Here is an 18,379-nt window from a genome sequence, read left to right on the forward strand (position 1 = left end):
AACGTATTTATAAAGCAAAATGTGATGCTGCATAACTTTCAAGACATCTGAACAGTGATCAGAATGTTAGGACATCATGGTGTATCGCTGCAGCGAGAAGAAAAAGACTCCCAATCTCTTATTGCGTAATGTTATCTAAATATAGGTTGCCATTGGTTTACACTGGGGTTTTGTTCCTAAAGAAACCTCTGCAAAAAAAGCGTATTATATAATGCAAGGCAATGGGAAGTGAATGATTTATGCTCTTTGTCCCTGTCATATAATATTATTGCATTTAATGCTCTGAAATGCATGCTATAAATGTACAAACTTAAAGGGACATGAAACCCAACATTTGTCAGATAGATCATACAATTTTAAACAACTTTCTAATTTACTTCTATGATAGAATTTGCTTCATTCTCTTGTTATCCTTTTTGAAGGAGCAGTAATACACTGGGAGATAGCTGAAAGCCAATGATAAGACAAATATGTGCAGCCAGCAATCAGCGGCAAATTTGATTATAGAAGTAAATTGGAAAGTTGTTTGAAATTGTAATGTTCTCTCCGAATCATGAAAGAAAATTTTGGGGTTTCCTGTCCCTTTTAATAAAGAGAAGACCAAGAAGGGCCCTATTTTCTGGAGAGCCTACTATCTAATGGCATTTTTCCTTAGAGCCAAAGAGGCTAGACAGATAGTGACCTCTGAATATTGCAACAGGTGTTATACTTATTTTTCACAACCAGAATATATATATATATATATATATATATATATATATATATATATATATATATATGAAACAAACACTAGCCTCGCGCTCTGCCTTACTCGTCTATTGCTTCCTGCTTCCTGACTATGGCACAATGGAGCGTGGGAGACGTCACTCGTAGACGTGCTGCGCAGGGGATCCAGGCTGCAGCGCTCACTTCATCCAAAAGCGCTGAAAGTGTGCAAAATATACAAAGAAAAGTCCGGATCCTCAGTTGCAGGTAAAACTTACTTCTTTATTCGATAATACAGGTAAAAACACAATGTATCAGCAGATACAGTTATTCAAGCCTAGACTGACATAGTAGCATAGACAGCTGGGCAATCTGCAGCATTGCAACTGAGGATCCAGACTTTTCTTTGTATATTATATATATATATATATATATATATATATATATATTTGTAGACAAAGTGCACTCCAAGCTGGTCAATCAGCTGCCTTGGGTGCACAAACAATATGTATAAACGGGTTGAAGAAAGTGCACTCCGCATGACTTACTTTTTGATCCACTAAAGTGGATCAAAAAGTAAGTCCTGTGGAGTGCACTTTCTTCAACCCATATATATATATATATATATATATATATATATATATATATATATATATATATATATATATATATACTGTGTATATATATGTATGTATGTATGTATATATGCATGTATATATATACTAGTTGATAAGCCTGCCCAGTGGGCAGTCTATGTGTGAAAAATGTAACTCCCAAGCTACAAAAAATAAAAAAGTAAAAATACAGAAAACAATAAACAACACTATCCAAAATAAAAAAAATAAACCTAATCCCTATGATAATAAACCCCCCAAAATAAAAACACCCCTAATCTAAGAATAAACTACCAATAGCCCTTAAAATGGCTTTTTGTAGGGCATTGCCCTAAAGAAATCAGCTCTTTTACATTAAAAATAAACAAAGTCCCCCCTAACTGTAAAACCCCCCCCACCCACCAAACCCCCAAAATAAAAAAAACTAACACTAATAAACCTAAACTACCCATTGCCCCTAAAGTGACTTTTGTAGAGGCATTCCCCTTAAAAGGGCATTTAGCTCTTTTTCACTGCCCTTAAAAGGGCATTCAGCTCTTTTGCAAATTGCCCAACAAACCCTAATCTAAAAATACAACCCCCCCCAAAAAAACGAAACAAACAACTAACACTACAGCCCCAAATAGGTACTCACGGTTTCAGAAGTCTGCCGGAGAAGGTATTTTTCTAGGCGGGTCCATCATCTTCATCCACAGTGAAGGCGGCGTGGATCAGGGGTCCAGAGCGGTCTTCCTAGATGTGGCGATCCTCGGCGGTGGTCATCTGTGGCGGCGGTGGTCCTCGGTGTCATGGAGGCTCGTCTTCATCCGATGTCCGTCGTATACTGAATATTGAATGCAAAGTACCCCAATGAATTTGGGGTACCTTGCATTCCTATTTGCTGAAATTTTCAAAACAGCCAATAGGATTAGAGCTACTGAAATCTTGTTGGCTGTTGAAATCAGCCAATAAGATTTCAGTAGCTCTCATCCTATTGGCTGATTTTGAAAATTTCAGCCAATAGGAATGCAAGGTACCCCAATAAATATGGGGTACCTTCAATTAAATTTTCAGTGTGCAGCGGACGATCGCATGAAGAGGAGCCACCGATGACCGCTGCCGAGGATCACCACATCTGGGAAGACCGCTCCAGACCTCCGCTCCGCGCCGCCTTCACTGTGGATGAAGATGATGGACCTTCCTGGAAGAAGACCTTCTCTGCCGGACTTCTGAAACCGTGAGTACCTATTTGGGGCTTTAGTGTTAGTTTGTTTCGTTTTTTTTGGGGGGTTGTATTTTTAGATTAGGGTTTGTTGGGCAATTTGCAAAAGAGCTGAATGCCCTTTTAAGGGCAGTGAAAAAGAGCTGAATTCCCCTTTAAGGGCAATGCCCATACAAATGCTCCTTTAGGGGCAATGGGTAGCTTAGGTTTATTAGTGTTAGGTTTTGTTATTTTGGGGGGTTTGATGGGGGGGTTACTTTGTTTATTTTTAATTAAAATAGCTGATTTCTTTAGGGCAATGCCCTACAAAAAGCCCTTTTAAGGGTTATAGGTAGTTTATTCTTAGATTAGGGGGTGTTTTTATTTTGGGGGACTTTTTATTTTCATAGGGATTAGGTTTAATTTTTTTTTTATTTTGGATAGTGTTTATTATTTTTTGTAATGTTAGCCTTTTTTATTTTCTGTAATTTAAGATTAATGTAATTTCTTTAAAATGTTATTTTAATTGTAATGAAGTATTTTTTTTTTCTATGTAACTAAGGGGTTAATTTAGGGGGTGTTAGGTTAGGGGGCTTAGTCATTAAATTAGTTTTTTGCATTGTGGGGGGTTGGATGATTAGGGGTTAATAGATGTATTAGGTAGTTTGCAATGTGGTTGGCGGATTTAGGGGTTAATAATTTTATTGGGTATGTTTTTTTTTCTTAATACTTCGTGCGGGCAGTTAGTTTATTTATTTCTCATTAGTTCGTACGTTTTTTTTTTTTTTTTTTTTATTGTGGATGGTTAGTTTTTTTTTTTTTTTTAATACTTATTGTAGGCGTTTTTTTTTAAAAAAAAATTTGTAATGCTCCGTTTGCCTTCACTGTATCCCGGTGGATTCTGAAAATGGCAGGGTGGTGAAAGAATCCCGGCCATGGTGGATTCTTTCACCACCCTGCCATTTTCGGAATTCTTTTGGCTGCGCACACAGGTGAATTCTTTTGGCTGCGCGTTCAGCCAACATTCTGTTAGCTGCCTCGCACTGCCAACATTCCTTTGAGGATGCATGCGCAACTTCCAACAGCGATGGACGTGTTACAATCGCGATTATAATATAGATGTGAGTATACATATGATATTAATGACGTTGGAAATATGGAAGTTCATGTTGTAGTTCAACCACAGGACTGAATGATATATAGCACTATATTAATTTTTCCTTAATATTAAAATAATTGTGGGCTGCCTGCAGCATAAGCATAAGTGCATAGGTAATGAACTAGACAGCAATCGGTACATGAAACAGGTAGACTTCAAAGAAAATGTAATGTAAGCAGTGCAGTATCATAATTTCAAATACAATGATTATTACTGAAAAGGCCAGTAGAATGATACATGTAAATTCTTACTTCATACACCTTAATAATGAACAAAAGCCATATATTACTTGATATGTTTAAACAATTATTTTCCCTGGACAGTCACAGATCTTGTCCTCCTGTCTTGTGACATAAATGTTCTGGGAGTATGTTCTACATTGTAAATGTTTTTCCCAGGGGTCCTACAAAAAAAATTGTGGGAACTCACCAAGACTTCCACTACCCTCACAATTAATTTTGTTTTATACACACAAACACACTTACATACATACACACATACTGTATTTATAATTCAACAAGAACTATAAAAATGGCTCTATAGGGGGCGCTTAATGATAGAATACATAAAACATACAAGGTGAAACAAAGTATATACAGGTAATGATACACAACAATAACCCTAGTCACAGGATATACTGAACTCCCATATATTGTCAGTTCATCAGGGGTTAAAGCTCCTGGACTCTCATGTATTGTCAGTTCATCAGGGGTTAAATTTCCTGTAGCAATTTCAGGATCACAGTGGCTGCACTCCTCCTCACACAAATGTAGTGGAATAAAACAACAGTATCTAGCAAATACAAGAGAGGCGCCTCGTGTGTATCAGTCACCAAATAGACAAATCCGATAGAAAATGCCAAACACAGGGTACTCATATTTCCATAGAGCACCCTTATGTGCTAGTAGACGCAGGCTGGCAGTATATAGGTGTGTCAGCTCACTTCCTCACGACAGCTGCACGTAGTCCAGGGACAGCTCAAACACACAGTGATGAACCAAACAGTAGGCCCAACACGTATGTGCACCTGGCAATTAGGGCTTGTAAACACTGTTGTAGTTTAAAAACTGATTTATTAAAACCATATAAAATTCAAACAATACAGAGTACCTATTTGGGGCTTTAGTGTTAGTTTGTTTCGTTTTTTTTGGGGGGTTGTATTTTTAGATTAGGGTTTGTTGGGCAATTTGCAAAAGAGCTGAATGCCCTTTTAAGGGCAGTGAAAAAGAGCTGAATTCCCCTTTAAGGGCAATGCCCATACAAATGCTCCTTTAGGGGCAATGGGTAGCTTAGGTTTATTAGTGTTAGGTTTTGTTATTTTGGGGGGTTTGATGGGGGGGTTACTTTGTTTATTTTTAATTAAAATAGCTGATTTCTTTAGGGCAATGCCCTACAAAAAGCCCTTTTAAGGGTTATAGGTAGTTTATTCTTAGATTAGGGGGTGTTTTTATTTTGGGCGACTTTTTATTTTCATAGGGATTAGGTTTAATTTTGTTTTTATTTTGGATAGTGTTTATTATTTTTTGTAATGTTAGCCTTTTTTATTTTCTGTAATTTAAGATTAATGTAATTTCTTTAAAATGTTATTTTAATTGTAATGAAGTATTTTTTTTTTCTATGTAACTAAGGGGTTAATTTAGGGGGTGTTAGGTTAGGGGGCTTAGTCATTAAATTAGTTTTTTGCATTGTGGGGGGTTGGATGATTAGGGGTTAATAGATGTATTAGGTAGTTTGCAATGTGGTTGGCGGATTTAGGGGTTAATAATTTTATTGGGTATGTTTTTTTTTCTTAATACTTCGTGCGGGCAGTTAGTTTATTTATTTCTCATTAGTTCGTACGTTTTTTTTTTTTTACTTATTGTGGATGGTTAGTTTTTTTTTTTTTTTTAATACTTATTGTAGGCGTTTTTTTTTTAAATTTTTTTGTAATGCTCCGTTTGCCTTCACTGTATCCCGGTGGATTCTGAAAATGGCAGGGTGGTGAAAGAATCCCGGCCATGGTGGATTCTTTCACCACCCTGCCATTTTCGGAATTCTTTTGGCTGCGCACACAGGTGAATTCTTTTGGCTGCGCGTTCAGCCAACATTCTGTTAGCTGCCTCGCACTGCCAACATTCCTTTGAGGATGCATGCGCAACTTCCAACAGCGATGGACGTGTTACAATCGCGATTATAATATAGATGTGAGTATACATATGATATTAATGACGTTGGAAATATGGAAGTTCATGTTGTAGTTCAACCACAGGACTGAATGATATATAGCACTATATTAATTTTTCCTTAATATTAAAATAATTGTGGGCTGCCTGCAGCATAAGCATAAGTGCATAGGTAATGAACTAGACAGCAATCGGTACATGAAACAGGTAGACTTCAAAGAAAATGTAATGTAAGCAGTGCAGTATCATAATTTCAAATACAATGAATATTACTGAAAAGGCCAGTAGAATGATACATGTAAATTCTTACTTCATACACCTTAATAATGAACAAAAGCCATATATTACTTGATATGTTTAAACTATTATTTTCCCTGGACAGTCACATATCTTGTCCTCCTGTCTTGTGACATAAATGTTCTGGGAGTATGTTCTACATTGTAAATGTTTTTCCCAGGGGTCCTACAAAAAAAATTGTGGGAACTCACCAAGACTTCCACTACCCTCACAATTAATTTTGTTTTATACACACAAACACACTTACATACATACACACATACTGTATTTATAATTCAACAAGAACTATAAAAATGGCTCTATAGGGGGCGCTTAATGATAGAATACATAAAACATACAAGGTGAAACAAAGTATATACAGGTAATGATACACAACAATAACCCTAGTCACAGGATATACTGAACTCCCATATATTGTCAGTTCATCAGGGGTTAAAGCTCCTGGACTCTCATGTATTGTCAGTTCATCAGGGGTTAAATTTCCTGTAGCAATTTCAGGATCACAGTGGCTGCACTCCTCCTCACACAAATGTAGTGGAATAAAACAACAGTATCTAGCAAATACAAGAGAGGCGCCTCTTGTGTATCAGTCACCAAATAGACAAATCCGATAGAAAATGCCAAACACAGGGTACTCATATTTCCATAGAGCACCCTTATGTGCTAGTAGACGCAGGCTGGCAGTATATAGGTGTGTCAGCTCACTTCCTCACGACAGCTGCACGTAGTCCAGGGACAGCTCAAATACACAGTGATGAACCAAACAGTAGGCCCAACACGTATGTGCACCTGGCAATTAGGGCTTGTAAACACTGTTGTAGTTTAAAAACTGATTTATTAAAACCATATCAAATTCAAACAATACAGTGTTAAAAGCTGGTGGGTATGCCCATCTGTACCCCCAGATATGCAACGCGTTTCTCAGCAGTTACGCTGTTTCCTTAGGCATGATCTTGTCCTCCTGTCTTGTGACATAAATGTTCTGGGAGTATGTTCCACGTTGTAAATGTTTTTCCCAGGGGTCCTACAAAAAAAGTGTGGGAACTCACCAAGGCTTTCACTACCCTCACAAATAAATTTTGTTTTATACACACAAACACACTTACATACATACAGACACACATACTTTATTTATATGTAGAAAATCTATACACTCTGGGTAATTAAATCAAATTAAAACCAATGAAGGACTGAATGGTTCAATTTTTATTTGTATTTTAGGATTCAACTGATATTGAATACTGAGAAGCCAGACACACACTTTTAGAACACATTAAGGGGCATTTGCATATAGATGCTGTTGAATAATCCAAAAAGCTAAGAGCCTTTGTAAAATTTTAGGAGTTGTTTCTCCTTGGACCTTAGGGTGTGTAAGGCTCTGTAATGTAAACTTCTGATATCATGATCTTGATAAGATGTGTGTGTGCACTCACTCTGCAGTAAAACAACAATGATAATGTGATTTAAAGTAAAATTATGGTCAGAAGGCATCTGAGTGTGATTTTCTTTTACCATTAACATCTATACCAAGTAAATGTGAAGCAAGTAACACTGACAGAGGAAGCAGGAGGGCATAGTAACATTGAAAGCAAAAACGGGTTACCTTGCACTTTGGGCTGAAACTGGTAAGGTTTAATATGCAGCAAATACATTATCTACAGAGAATATAGCCAGGGTGTCCAGGGCCGTCTTTAATATTGACTGGACCCTGGGCAAAAAATTTCTTGGGCCCCCCACCCCATGCAATTTCGCTCTCCATCCCAACATCCCAAAAAACAACTAAATCAATTTATTTTATAATTGTTTTCAAAATTATTAGCCCAGCAGTGAATCATCACTGCTGGGCTAATCATTTAAAAAAAAAAATGAAATAAATTGCAATATGTGAAACTGGACCTAAGCAGTATTAATAAGTAAATAAATATATAAATTCCTCCACTGTGGATTCATTTAATATTGTTTTGAATGTGATTCTGGTGTGAGTTTAGCTGGTTAAAGAGATTTAGGGCAGCCAACAGGAGCAAAGCAAGTTAAAGACTGAGGAGGAAGAATGTAGGTGCAGACAAATATAAGTTTACTGACTGAAACAGCAGAACTACTATGGGAAGCTGTAAAATCTGAGACAGAGAGAAAACAAAAACTATAAAAATAAACCTTACATTAATGTGTGAAGTATCAGCATGACACTATACATCAGCCACAGCAGCACATGTCACTTCTTTGCTAGGAACAAGTTCCCTCTCACCCTGCACTAGACAATGCTGCATGGGGAGGGGCGTGTGTGCACTCACTTATTCTTCCCACTGACACCTTTTTACAAAGCACTGTTCCCCTCAAAAACTTCAGTTAGTTGATCTTAGGGCCACAGCAGAAAGAGCAGGGCTAAGGGGACCAGCAGACTGGATGCTATCTGCCCAAGCCTGCATGGATACAGTGAGAGATGTGTCACACAGCCTCAAGATTGAAGAGAGCAGTGTGTGCAGCTGCACAGATGCTCAAATCCTCATGTGCCTGCCGCTCCAGCTTTCTGCTGTATGCGCCTACAGTCAGCCCTACCCAGAAACAATCCCCACCACCAGAGTAGTTACCTGGTAACAGTAGTAACCCCAGTAGGACATTTTCTGATGCAGTGGGAATGGCTGGATGCCGAGTTAGGGCTTTGCATTCAGTGCTGCACAGTGCACATCTAAAACAGCACATGGCAATAGCTTGGCATGTCACATGACACCGGCACGGTCTGGCAGTTTTTTTTAAAAAAAATATAAGCAGAGTACTTTTGACTGTGACAGTATTAGTACTGAATGTGTGTGTTCCCCATGTCACATCAGCAGTCTGGTATGAACCATAAAAAAAAAAAAAAAAAATTTTTTTTTAGGACTCTTGGGCCCCTCAACAGAGACTGGGCCCTGGGCAGCTGCCCCTTTTGTCCTGTGTTAAAGACGGTCCTGAGGGTGTCCATACTTTGTTTTTAACTCACATGGTGCATAGCCATCTTAGCTTCAGTTCCTCACACCCTCCTTCCTCCCCTCTCCGGGCTGAGACCTCCATGTCTGACAGCAACTTCCGACTCCTCCTCTGTCACAGGTTCTCACCCACTTAGTGCAATAGTCATATTTCTGCTGAGGTGAGCTTAATAACAACAGGGCAAGCCATGCAGAAATGTATGCACCATGTGTTTCACACAGTGCAGGGCGATCACACAGCAGGACTGCTGAAAAGCTATAATTTAGTGTATTGTAGGAAGTGTTACTGCCCATTACTAGAGGATCTCACTATCGCTCTAACCTGACTGTGCTCAAGCTCCTCCCACCATCAGTGTTTACTGAAGCATTTCTGTTCTCTGTCCAAGGGAAACTTAGTTCTTCCTGCAAACATAGTGCAGGAACTGTTTCATTGTGTTCCCGCTGGACTTGACCCCTGGTTTTCCCCTTAGGTGGTGGCTTTGCATTGATGTACGTGGCTGTGGGAACCAGACATAACGTTGATGTGGGACTTATGTGTATATTTGTTTGCTTAATGTGGCATCTGTGTCTCCTACATTTTACATTAGAAGACCATAAAAATATATATAAAAAAAAACATATTGTTTGGTGAATTTGTATCTGTAAATCTTCTGTAGTTTACAGATTTCCTTAATTACCTTGTTTGAAATTTATATTGGGTATTTTGGGGGAGGAGTTGATTGGGAAGTGCTAAGGAAACAATATATGGGTGTGGGCCATTCTCTTATAACCTGATTACTTGATTGATCTACTGCAGGGGTTTTCAAACCTGTCCTTAGGCACATGGGGAAAAAAACCCAGCTGATTAGTAAACATGGTTATTAACCTGCTCTCACCCAAGGTCATCTCGCCTGCTAGAGAGGCCTGAGGACAGATTTTAAACCCCCTGCTCTACTGCAACATGTCCCTAGAAATTATTTTTCAAATGTTGGCAGCTATGACTTATTTTTCTCTGGCCAGTATGTTACAATGAATTCATGATGAAAGCTTGCGGAAGAGCTAGATTTTATTTTGGTAAACCGACCCCTGTTGTTATATTCTCCTATACTGGGTGTAATACCCCATTACACATAAGATTTGTGTTTGTTCAAAATACATCACATGTTCTCCGTCCCTCCGGCATATGTTCTCCTCAGACAAACATTTTAACTAAATGTACTCTAAGCATGTGTTGTTTAGTGTTAACATAACTGGTTTTTCAGGCATCTTTTACTATTCTTAAGTGAAGGCCAAGGTGTGGTATTATTAAAATAAGTTTCCCCTTATACACTATTTTTTCCCCATTCCCTTTAATAGTAATAAAACTTATCATTTTTATTTTGCATTGACTGATTTATATATCAATTGAATTGATATGATTAAGACATTTATTCTGTAAATCAATTTGCATTTAAGGGTATAATATTATTCTCTAATGTTATATTCCACATATTTATGCTATGAGACTTGTATCCCCTTCAGTGCTTACAGGACAATTATACTAACAATAACCTTTACAGTTCAATCTAACATTTTAAATTGTTTCTGCATAAGCTTTATTAAAAAGGAAATCAAAGCAATTTAGACATTGCATTGAAGGTCATAATGTACTACAAAGCTCTTGTGGGATAGAACTTCAGCAAACATCTCAGAAACAGACAGCTAGATTTAGAGTTCTGCGGCCAAAGGGGTGCGTTAGCTACGCATGCTTTTTTCCCCCCGCACCTTTTAAATACCGCTGGTATTTAGAGTTCACAGAATGGCTGCGTTATCAGTGCGTTAGGCTCCAAAAAGGGAACGTAGAGCATAATTTAACGCCACTGCAACTCTAAATTCCAGCGGTGCTTACGGACGCGGCCAGCTTAAAAAACGTGCTCGTGCACGATTCCCCCATAGAAAACAATGGGGCCATTTGAGCTGAAAAAAAAACCTAACACCTGCAAAAAAGCAGCGTTCAGCTCCTAACGCAGCCCCATTGTTTTCTATGGGGAAACACTTCCTAAGTCTGCACCTAACACTCTAACATGTACCCCGAGTCTAAACACCCCTAACCTTACACTTATTAACCCCTATTCTGCTGCCCCCGCTATCGCTGACACCTGCATTTTTTTTAACCCCTAATCTGCCGCTCCGTAAACCGCCGCTACCTACATTATCCCTATGTACCCCTAATCTGCTGCCCCTAACACCGCCGACCCCTATATTATATTTATTAACCCCTAATCTGCCCCCCACAACGTCGCCTCCACCTACCTACAATAATTAACCCCTAATCTGCTGACCGAACCGCACCGCTACTATAATAAATGTATTAACCCCTAATCCGCCTCACTCCCGCCTCAATAACCCTATAATAAATAGTATTAACCCCTAATCTGCCCTCCCTACACCTAACTTCAAACATTAACTCCTAATCTGCCGACCGGAGCTCACCGCTATTCTAATACATTTTTTAACCCCTAAAGCTAAGTCTAACCCTAACCCTAACACCCCCTAAATTAAATATAATTTAAATCTAACGAAATAAATTAACTATTATTAAATAACTTATTCCTATTTAAAGCTAAATACTTACCTGTAAAATAAACCCTAATATAGCTACAATACATTATATATATATATAAATTATAATTATATTGTAGCTATTTTAGGATTAATATTTATTTTACAGGCAACTTTGTAATTATATTAACCAGGTACAATAGCTATTAAATAGTTAATAACTATTTAATAGTTACCTAGTTAAAATAATTACAAAATTACCTGTAAAATAAATCCTAACCTAAGTTACAATTAAACCTAACACTACACTATCAATAAATTAATTAAATAAAATACCTACAATTATCTACAATTAAACCTAACACTACACTATCAATAAATTAATTAAATACAATACCTACAAATAACTACATTTAAATAAACTAACTAAAGTACAACAAATAAAAAAATATTTACAAATATTAGAAAAATATTACAACAATTTTAAACTAATTACACCTACTCTAAGCCCCCTAATAAAATAACAAAGACCCCCAAAATAAAAAAAATGCCCTACCCTATTCTAAGGGGGATCCAACACTGCAGAATCAATATTAAAAAAATAAATTACATTAAAAAAAAATGCTTTTTTTTATTACTGGCAGACTTTCTGCCAGTACTTAAGATGGCGGTGACAATTGTCAGGTGGGGGAGGGAAGAGAACTGTTTGAGGGGGGTCAGGGAGGGATCAGGGGGTGGGATGTGTCATGTGGGAATCTGAGCTATACACTAAAGCTAAAATTAACCCTACAAGCTACCTAATTAACCCCTTAACTGCTGAGCATACTACAAGTGTGGTGCGCAGCGGCCTTCTAATTACCAAAAAGTAATGCCAAAGCCATATATGTCTACTATTTGTAAACAAAGGGGATCCCAAAGAAGCATTTACAACCATTTGTGCCATAATTGCACAAGCTGTTTATAAATAATTTCAGTGAAAAACCTAAAGTTTGTGAAAAAGTTAACAATTTTTTTTTTTATTTGATCGCATTTGGCAGTGAAATGGTGGCATGAAATATACCAAAATGGGCTTAGATCAATACTTTGGGTTGTCTACTAAAACAAATATATACATGTGAAGGGTTATTCAGGGATTCCTGACAGATATCAGTGTTACAATGTAACTATCGCTAATTTGGAAAAAAATATGGTTTGGAAATAGTAAAGTGCTACTTGTACTTATTGCCCTATAACTTGCAAAAAAGCAAAGAACATGTAAACATTGGGTATTTCTAAACTCAGGACAAAATGTATAAACTATTTAGCATGCATGTTTTTTGGTGGTTGTAGATGTGTAATGGATTTTGGGGGTCAAAGTTAGAAAAAGTGTGTTTTATTCCATTTTCTCATCATATTTTATTATTTTTTTTATAGTAAATTATGTAATATGATGAAAATAATGGTATCAGAAAGTCCATTTAATGGCGAGAAAAACCGTATATAATATGTGTGGGTAACAGTAAATGAGTAAGAGGAAAACACAAGCACCACAAAAATGTAAAAATAGCCCTGGCCCCTAACGGTAAGAAAATTGAAAAATGGTCTGATCACTAATGGGTTAATAAAGTATTTAACAATGTATTTACTATAAATATTTCACATTCCAATGTCCTTCACATAGGGAAATATGTTCTAAGTATTTTTAAATATATATATATATATATATATATATATATACACACATACAATATATATATATATACACACATACAGTATATATATATATATATATATATATATATATATATATATATATATATATATATATATATATATATATATATATATATATAAAATGTGTAGCCAAGACGTGCACTCTCACTCAAGTTCAACAGTTCAACAACTGTAAGGGTGCTAGTATAATCATAAACGTAAAAAAGCCAAACTTGCACTCTCTGGTCTTTTCAAAACCTTTACTGTGAAGTAGTGACGTTTCAGGGACAAAGTATCACCTTCCTCAGACCTACTTCACAGTAAAGGATTTTGAAAAGACCAGAAAGTGGAAGTTTGGCTTTGTTACACACACACACACACACACACACACACACATAGAACATATTATGCTATGTGAAGAACATTGGAATGTGAAATATTCATATTTTCATGTTGGGTAAGCGCACTTAAGAAAATGCGATAAGGATTGCGCGTGAGTAGGGTGTTTTTGCCCCACTTTTGGCGCTCCATTGAAGTCAATGGGGAAATACGTTAAAGCGGTCGCAATATTCTAACTTTGTCTTTTTGCACGTGTTGGATTAGTGTGCGAGCAAAAACATTTTACTTTAAACTTGTAATATGAGCGTTACCCAACACACTAATAAAACTTACTTCTAGTGGAGTAAGCGTGAGCAATAAATAGCGAGCCACTCGTAATCAGGCCCAAAACGTGGCAAAGAAAATACTAGACAAAAAGGATGCAATATAAAACATATATTTTGTTTATCAATAATATAAGTCAAAATCCTCATTTAAAAACTCATTTAAAATATGAATGACATGAGGTAAGAAATGGGATCCCCATACACACCAGTCACACAAACACATTCATACATAAATTAAAAGGACAGCATACTATGATTTATTTTCTAACCTTTAATGTGTTCCCAATGATCCATTTTACCTGCTAAGATGTAGTATTTCTTTTTTTTTTTTTTAAACAGATAGCTCCTTTACCTTTATTTTGTAATTTGAAATAGCTGGTTTTGCTGGTTCTATCCCAACCTATATTGAAAATCTCAATACTTGAGTTATATGTAAACAAAAAGATTTAGAAAAAAACATGGCACTCCGTTAATTTTCCATTGTTGTCTCTAATTATTTGTATTGCTGCTTATAGATAGATAACAGAAGCAGGATTTTGTCTAAATACAGAGAGATACACTAATGGGGTCTGCTCTCCTTCATCCCATTTCATTGGGTTGTGGTTTCAATTAGCAGAGGCAGCTATTTCCTATATAAAACATACCTAAAAGATCGATTTCCAATACATTTTAAACTCTGTAACTGTTATTACAAGTTATATATAAATATGTGTGCACTCTACAAATTGAAAAAAGATCTCACATCAGGTGCTAGCAGTCATAATAATAACAGAGAATAATGAAAAAGAGAAAAATAATCAATATACAGTATCTCACAAAAGTGAGTAAACCCCTCACATTTTTGTAAATATTTTATTAAATCTTTTCATGTGACAACACTGAAGAAATTACACTTTGCTACAATGTAAAGTAGTGAGTGAACAGCCTGTATAACAGTGTAAATTTGCTGTCCCCTCAAACAGTGATTAGTGTCTAAACTGTTGGCAACAAAAGTGATTACACCTCTAAGTGGAAATGTCCAAATTGGGTCCAATTAGCCATTTTCCCTCCTCAATGTCATGTGACTCGTTCGCTTTACAAGGTCTCGGGTGTGAATAAGGAGCAGGTGTGTTAAATTTTGTGTTATCGTTCTCACACTCTCATACGGGTCACTGGAAGTTCAACATAGCACCTCATGGCAAAGAACTCTCTAAGGATATGAAAAAAAGAATTGTTGCTATACTTAAAGATGGCCTAGGCTATAAGAAGATTGCCAAGACCCTGAAACTGAGCTGCAGCACGGTGGGCAAGACCATACAGCAGTTTCACAAGAAAGGTTCCACTCAGAACAGGCCTTGCCATGGTTGATCAAAGGAGTTGAGTGCAGGTGCTCAGCATCATATCCAGTGGTTTTCTTTGGGAAATAGATGTATGAGTGCTGCCAGCATTACTGCAGAGGTTGAAGGGGTGGGGGGTCAGCCTGTCAGTGCTCAGACCATATGCCGCACACTGCATCAAATTGCTCTGCATGGCTGTCATACCAGAAGGAAGCCTCTTCTAAAGATAATGCACAAGAAAGCCCGCAAACAGTTTGCTGAGGACAAGCAGACTAAAGACATGGATTACTGGAACCATGTCCTGTGGTCCGATGAGACCAAGGTAAACTTATTTGTTTCAGATGGTGTCAAGCGTGTATGGCGGCAACCAGGTGAAAAAAAAGTGTGTCTTGCCTACAGTCAAGCATGGTGGTGGGAGTATCATGGTCTGGGCCTGCATGAGTGCTGCCGGCACTGGGGAACTACAGTTGATTGAGGGAACCATGAATGCCAACGTACTGTGACATACTGAAGCAGAGCATGATCCCCTCCCTTTCGGCGAAAGGGCCGCAGGGCAGTATTCCAACATGATAATGATCACTTTTGTGAGATTCTGTATATGTGATGATTAAAGAATGACAAGGTAGCACTCAGATCCAAATAAAGATATTTATACCTCCTTACCAGTATCGGTAACACTTTAATCTACCAAAAAAGAACCCAAATGTGAGACAAACATATAAAACATAAATAACAAATTGTAGCAATTCCAGGCCTGGAAACTGGTGAAACATAAGTGAGCACATATACAAACGAATTGAGCACATAAGTGTTAAAACACGCTTAACCCTAATGTATATAATTACTTGCACAGATCCTCAACCCCAATCCAGGGGGCTAAAGCAATGCGTGGGCTCAAAAAGAGGAATGCTGAGTCAATTTACAACAAATAAGGCAGTCCATATGGAGCACTTAGCATACAAGACACGCTCCGACAGTGTTGCTGAAAAACAGTTGATGCCAACAATTGTAATGTGCTCAGCACTGGATCCGGAGAAATAAGCAAATGCAAAAATCTCACCATAATTCTGCAAAGAGAGCTCCTTAGCTTGCAATTGAGTTGACAGCTGAATCATATATAGAGCCTCCGGTACTGGAAAGCGTAATGGCTGTTTCAAAACCTTTTACGGAGTTGTTAGATATTACTGCTGTAGCAAGCGGGCAACCTTATGCACATGTAGGCAAGTAAAGCACGGATCCTCGGGACTCACTGGGATATCCAACACCTGGAGAAGCTTGTTTCAAATTTTGCTGGTCATAGGAGCGTCAGACATGATGCGTTTCGCCCCTTCCCTTCCCGAGCTAACCTTAGGGCTTCGTCAGATGCTGATTACTGTTAGAGCCGGCCTTTTATAGCATCTGAAGTACTCCATTCTTTCCAATGCTCCTCCTTTATTTAAAAGGGAACACCAGCAAAAACATTTCAAAAATATATTAATATGTTACTATGTATGCAGTAATTGTATGAATCAAATTACCACAAGTGTAAATATGCATATTCAATTAATAGCATAAGTAACATTTGTATCAAAATAGCAGATTATGGGAAACAACAATACGGCTTACAAATAATGGCATTAAAACAAGTTCCCCAGATAAATCTCACAATTGACCAATGTAAATGATTGGGTTCATTGTCCCTTTAAGGTATATATTTACTTGCACAGATCCTCAACCCCAATCCAGTTGGCTAAAGCAATGTGTGGGCTCAAAAAGAGGAATGCTGAGTCAATTTAAAACAAATAAGGCAGTCCATATAGAGCACTTAGCGTACAAGACACGCTCCGACAGTGTTGCTGAAAAACAGTTGATGCCAACAATTGTAATGTGCTTAGCACTGGATCCGGAGAAATAAGCAAATGCAAATGTCTCACCATATGCTGCAAAGAGAGCTCCTTAGCTTGCAATTGAGTTGACAGCTAAACCGGGTATAGAGCATCCGGTCCTGGAAAGCGTAATGGCTGTTTCAAAACCTTTTACGGAGTTGTTCCATATCACTGCTGTAGCAAGCGGGTAACCTTATGCACATGTAGGCAAGTAAAGCACAGATCCTCTGGACTCACTGGGATATCCAACACCTGGAGAAGCTTGTTTCAAATTTTGCCAGTCATAGGAGCGTCAAACATGACGTGTTTCACCCCTCCCTTCCCCGGGCTAACCTTATGGCTTCGTCAGATGCGGATTACTGTTAGAGCCGGCCTTTTATAGCACCTGAAGTACTCCATTATTTCCAATGCTCCTCCTTTATTTAAAAGGGAACACCAGCAAACACTTTTCCAAAATATATGAATATGTTACTGTGATGACCAAGGTTAACCATCCCTGCGCCAGTCACTTGTTTGGCACAGAAAGGGTTATCAGACCCCTTCCACTTCAGGCAAGCTTATGACTTAGTTCAGTGGGTGCAAGGGTTAACAATACTCTTTAGTCTGTACTAGATGTAAAAGACATACACATTAACTCTCAGAATACAATTTATCAGAAAATAACCTAAATATATAGTTCTAATACTCCAGTCTTTTTCAGTAACGTGGTTTAATTATTAGACAAAGGCCAAAGCTTAATAAAGGAATTATTTATTATGCCAAAAATATTATGCACAATGCATTATTTTTTTTCCCAATTCTTTTTATTGAAGAAACACAGGTACATGTGATTAAGCAAACACAATAACAAAAAGGGTTATATCGACAATACAATTCATGCTATAGAATGGGTATCACCTGTTAAATTTCTATCAATTAGCAGGGAAGGCACACTTGTTATTGTAAAATATAATGAAACAATAGTTTCTTCCCACAAAGCATGATATCCATGGAATCTACAGGTTTGAAGAAGAAATAATAACATGGTTTAAAATGATCCATACATCAGGAGATTTAGCAAGATTAATTGAGTATCATTATCTAATGCACCCGTGCTTCTCAGTTTTATAATATTACAACATTAACAATTAACATAACAAACAACCTAAACCAACAAAATAAAATAAAATAACCCCTCCCTAACTCCGCAACTGCTCTAGTCAGTCCCTCGAACCTCTTACTTTCTTGACAAAATTAGCTAG

The sequence above is a fragment of the Bombina bombina genome, chromosome 5 (assembly GCF_027579735.1).
Source record: "Bombina bombina isolate aBomBom1 chromosome 5, aBomBom1.pri, whole genome shotgun sequence".
Taxonomy (NCBI): Eukaryota; Metazoa; Chordata; class Amphibia; order Anura; family Bombinatoridae; genus Bombina; species Bombina bombina.